This window comes from Vanellus vanellus (assembly GCF_965231255.1).
Source record: "Vanellus vanellus genome assembly, chromosome: 1".
Classification (NCBI taxonomy): Eukaryota; Metazoa; Chordata; class Aves; order Charadriiformes; family Charadriidae; genus Vanellus; species Vanellus vanellus.
The window spans coordinates 152,665,420-152,671,311 of NC_138905.1; positions in this window are offsets into that span (position 1 = coordinate 152,665,420).

Genomic DNA, 5,892 nt, shown 5'->3' on the forward strand with positions numbered 1-5,892 from the left:
GGCTATTTAGATTAAAAAACCTCTAAAAGTAAAGATCAAACAGGGTTCCTAAACAGATGTTTGCCTTTTCTGTACAAACACAGAAAATCTCCTGACTTAGCTTATGGATAAAACTTTGGCTGCTGAAGTGCTGCGTGCATCAGATGACTGCTTCCTATACAGATTGTAACCCATACAGAGCTCCTGCCTGATTTGGGAATTTTCCAGAATTTTTCAGGATGAATGAGTCTGTAACATTAATTTTTACTGGATTTTTAAGGGCTGTAAATGGTCCTCACGCAGGGCCAGCTCCAGCAGAATCCAGCTGTGAAGTCCCCGTCCAGTACATGTTTTGCACACAGAGCGGGGCAGAGCCGGCTCGCAGGAGAGGCTGAGCCCAGGGGCGGGTGAGGAATCCCATCCCCTTCACACTTCAGGTGCCAAGGTCAGGGCTGGGAGCAGGTATGTTAACAAGGACAACGTGTGGCACAATGAGCAGCGTCCTGCAGAATGAAACAGCTGGATTTGAGTATCCCATATTCACACCACTTGCATTTTTGGGTGCTGCAGGGGACTAGGCATGCTAAGTGTGCTCTGGCAGCATGTTTTTTGGCTTTGGGTCATCTGAAAGTGTCCCTTTTGAGAGAACCCTCTGCAATGCAAGCCAAAGTGTAGCTAAGCAGTGACAATTGAGATATTTACTCAAAAAATGCACTCCTGATGTGATACAAAGCACAAATGCGGGCTGCCCGTTGCCTGCTTTGGCTTCAGTCAGACCTCCTGCAGGTTGGCACCTATTGCTGTCATTTGAAGGAACTGAGGAAAGCCTGAAGTTTTCTTTTCAAATCCAGAAAAGAGAAAGTTTTCGTATCCCATTTCTCTTTGCCCCATAATCTGCGAGTTATCCGTATTCTAAATGTCCATATGATGCCACAGGTGTGGAGGTTTGCAAGCAGTGGCACATTTCTCCGCTGTGCCTGGGAGTGAGCATCAAGGATATGGGATGGCACCTGGCAGAAGCTGCTTTTTTCACAGTGGCAGGATGCTGCCAAATAGGTGACATTGCTAGCAGAGTGGGAAGTGGCATAAAAGCAGGCCAGTGTGCCTCTGCCCAAGGCAACAGCTACAGCTGACGCAAGAAAATGTAGTGGTACAGACTTAGGAACCATTTGGTCTTTTTCACTTGCTTTAGGCATGACCTCATTCAATTGTACTGATTTAACAAAAAGGAATCACAGGGGAGAAAGTGTGAGAAGCTCCAGCTTAACAGTTACAGCACTTGGAGTTGAGCCCTCCACCACCAAGGAAGGTGGCAACAACTACCACACCATGCATCTCCACCTTCCCACTTCAGCTCGGTCTCTGTGCCAAGGGAACACAAGGTGCATGGCATGTAAAGAGAGGGGGCTTGAAGGACACACATTTCATGGAGGAGTTTGAGATTCTGCTTTCATTTTAAACCATGTTCCATTCAATGTCAAAGACAAAGATGCCCTCAAGGATGAACACAGGTATCCAAGGATGGATTCAGCATGAATGAAGACTTCTTCAGCTGAGTGTGTTGAGGTGGGAACCACTGTGTTATACTGAGGCAAATGGGACTTGGCTTCTGTGTGATGGTCTGCAGTGCAATGAATTAACAAGGCTAACTAGCTCAGTGTGCTGATATGGCTATAATAGCACTGCTGGTATGAGAACTAGCTCAGGTGTCTCTGCCCTGCTCTTCACTGCATTGTGTGAAGTGACTGCTAGATTCTGAGACACCGGCTGGTGTGGGCCACTCACTGTTTGACCGAAGCCATTCTGGATGGATGCAGAAACAAAGCCGCAGAGGGCTTGAGAAACTTCCCATCAAACACAGACATCTAAGATCCTGTTTAGAAACCTTCTACTTTTGGTGGATATGGAGCAAGGGCCTGATTCATGCATTTGGATGTGGCAGCCGAAGTCCTACCAAGCCCTTCTTTGGATGGGAAACTTATTTTTTAAAGCATATTCAATGGACCTCACCCAATTCGATGGACGTGGTAGCACTAATTCCAATAGAGGCTTGGAGTGGCAAAGTGCTTCTGGAGGAGAATGTCAGTTGTTACAGGTGACATGAGCTCACCCTGCCCTGCTGGCCAGCACCATTTTTATTTAGCAGCTGGAGTCATACAAAATCATCAAGAGTTCATCTGACTAATTCGTCTTAATAGAAATGTATGACTAAAGCATGTAATTGGGTTTAGTGCCCATTTTAGCTGTACTGTTAATGAAAGTACTTGGAGGAAAGCTATATGCAGGGAGACAGCAAAAGAAAATGTAATCTCCTGCTAATCAGATGGGATTTGGCAATCTATGGTATGCTTTTACCAGCTTTTACTGCTCAGCCACTTAACTGGAGCAGTATTCTTTTGCTTTTTATTGAGAACTGCAGACATCTTTCTGACAGTCCTCTTGAGAAGACCAAAGAGAACGCAACTATTATTCTTTACGACAAATGGGAATCTTGGAAATCTTATCCTTGATGGATAAACAAGGCTGCTAATGAAGTCAGTAGAACGTTCAGGTAGAATTCTAACACTGTTTTTGGTAGCGCAATATAATTAGGAGTGAAGTAATGGAGCAATGAGCAAAAATAATGAGGCTCTCTAACACATACAATACTTTGTACACTGATTTTCACACAAATAAAAGATAGATTGCCTTCTGTTCTAGTGGTGAAAACGCTCTAGGTGCAATAGGCTGTGCATGATGGATGAACTATGCGAGCACTGAGAATCTTAGAGTAAATCTACTGAACTTCCTGAACTTTCAAAACTATTTGTCACTTTTCTCCAGGAGTTCTGAGACTGGATATATAGGTATGTATAAAATAGAAACACTTGTGACAAAATGACCAATTGGAACATACGCTATAAAGCTTCGGGAATGAGAAAAACTGCATCAATAGAGTTTCTTTTTCCAGATGGAAGAAAATCAGGATCTTAAATCAACGCCTGAGTGACACAAAAACTAGGAAAGAAGAAGTTAATTAATTCATTTTTCTGCCCAGTTGCCTTGGTGTCAGACTTGCAATTGCATCTAAAAATACTAAGTTTTTTGGATAAATGACGTTTCTTAGGACTTTGGGTCCCAATCAGTGATACAACTCAGTAGAAACATATAGGCACAAAACCATGGCATAGAAAAAAGTGTTTCAGAATAATTTTATATTCCATTTTTTACCTTCTCAGATTTCTGTCTGGCCAATGGATCCTAGGGAAAGGCTCTGAATAACTATGGGTGTAGAATCATGGAGGCCAATTGCACCCAGGGTGTATGCGTTCTTCATCAACTCTGGTGCGATCCATATTCAGGACAAGGTGGAATTATGTTACAAATAGAAGAAAAAACGCATTGGAGAAGAACTGTTCTGCAGTGTCCAGAAAGAATAACGCTTGTCTTCAAACCAGCTTTGCAGAAAGAGGTAGATCCACAGCTTTGCTTTCTTTCCAACTGTTTGTGGCTGGAGACCTAACAATCCTAGTCCTCAGCTTCATTTCCATTCCCAGTGGAGGCTGTGGCTTGCAGAATGGACAGGTTCTATATGATGACCGGCAATAACCTAATCTCTAGACAAAATTTTCTGTGTTGAGAATTATTTTCAAACGGATTAACCTCACTCTCTGTGCCAAGACCTTATTTCATGAGATTGTGATTTCAGTGTAACTGACAGAGCTACTCTCAGCTTTACATTGACAGTTAAAAATAACCAAATTAAAAGCAATGGATGGTTTACACAACTGCCTAGCTTCTGTTTGATTTATTAACCCTTTCAGAACTCATAACCTTGCTTATTGTCCCCAGCATCCCCTCAGCAGCTCATGGCTTGACTACTTAACCTCACATGGCCAAAGCTCCGCACACCAGTGACGTTATTCCCGATTGCCTCAGAGACAAGTGAGGTGCAGTTAGGCCCCTGAGGAGCGAAGAGCAGACAATTATCTCATCTTGGCTCGGTCACGGGGTAAGGGATGAGGACTTCCAGATCTCTCTCACTTCTTCTGGCCCACAGGGCAGTGATTGCTCACACCATCAGTCCCATCTGCCTTGATGATACCTCTTTTCAGTTTCCCTATAGCAAAGATGTAAAGAAACTTGAGCAAGTTTTACCAGATTATATGGGTTGAGCAGTCTTTTACACACGATACTAATTTTCAGTGAGGTTCAGCCATAAATAAAGTATGAAGAACCTTTGAGATAGGGTGAGCTGTCTTTGTAGCGTCTTGTGAAATTATTTCCTGAAAAACTTGAAACCCATTGTTAGAGCTAGTGTCAGCAACTTTAGCGGGTCTCTCACGCTCAGGCAGGATTAGCTGACCATCTTTAACCTTCCACGCAGTAATTTTGTTCTCCGCTACAAAACAGCCTGTCATTTGTTTAAAGCTGAAAACATTTTTTTTCCCCAGCTATGGTGTTAAAAGATAATGAAAACCAGCAAACAAAAAGACTTACTGCAGGGTGCTGGTGGCAGCCTTTTACCCACGCCCCCCCCGGGGACTCTGTGGTGATAGTGATGGATAACCTATGGCTCCCAGGCTCAGTTTTCAACTGAGTACTGTTGCCACAAGCGCACACAGACGCTCACACATGCTGAGAGCAGGCACTGGTGCACTGATCCAACAGCAGCAAGTGCAGCCATCAGAGATGAAGTATTCAGCACACATCACCCAGGCTGCATTCACAAATTGAAATTGCAGCCCTTCTAATTAGGCTGATAGACCTCAAAATGTCAACCAGTACCCAGGAGGCTTTTTGAGCCTAAAGACAAACAGACAATAGATTTAAGAGGAGTGTTTTCTGTCCCTTCATCTGAATTAGCTGAGAGACTGGGAAAGGTTTTAAGACAAAGTGTTAATGTTACCGCTATTGCACACTAATACCCTTAAATCCAGGTACACTTAATCAAGTGCATGTATTCCAGGCACTGATTAGCTATTTTACCTTCATGAGGTTGCAAGATATCATCTGACTGGAAGCAGTTTAGCAAATACGTTAGGGTTCATAAACTTGGCGGGGGGGGGAACTAAAAAGAAAAAGTCATTACTTTTAAAAAATTAAGATATAAATAACCTGATATTTTTAATAGTGTCAGCTAAGCTACCTGTTTTTTAAAGCTATTTGCAAGGTTTTGAGAGCTGCCTTTATAATCTGGTCCAGAAGCAAAGGCAATTATGTGCATAAACTTATAGCACAGCATCATGAATCACTTCAGGCTGGCTTTTCAAATGTGTTTTGCATCTTCAGATGCAGAGGTGCTTTGTGGCATTTGTAAAAGTGTCCGCAGATGCCCAAGAAGAAGGGTGCCAAGAAGGCACCTGTTAAGTGCCAGATATCTTTATTTGTTTCACCTTCCACACACCTGTGACTGAAACAATGCTGACCTGCATCTCACAGGAATGGAAAATTCCCTGAAATTCATAATTATTAAACAAAAAGCCCTTATAGGTTTCACTGGAAAGAAAGGTCTATGGACTTGTCAAAATTTCCCATGACTCTCCTGTCACGTGTCCAAAATTAATAAAACTGAATTTCAGCTCTGACTCCAGCTGGGAGTTGGTGGGAAACACAGAGGTACATAGAAAATAAACCTGACCACACTAAAAAACCCCAACCCATTGCATTCCCAATCTCCCAAAACAATAGATAAACAGTTTTAAGAAAAGTTATTGAAAAAATACATTTCCAGGATAGTAATTATTCTTACTTACGTTACAAACTAATTTTGGAATGGTTCAGATTTAGCAGGGTTTATAACAAAATCCTGACTATTCAATTAGAAGCTGCATTTTCTGCTTCATCTCAGAGTGTTGCGTTGCAGACTAAACAGTCAGAAGGCTCACACACCGATGCTGAGTAAAATGCTGCCATCTTTTGGTTGTACTCAAC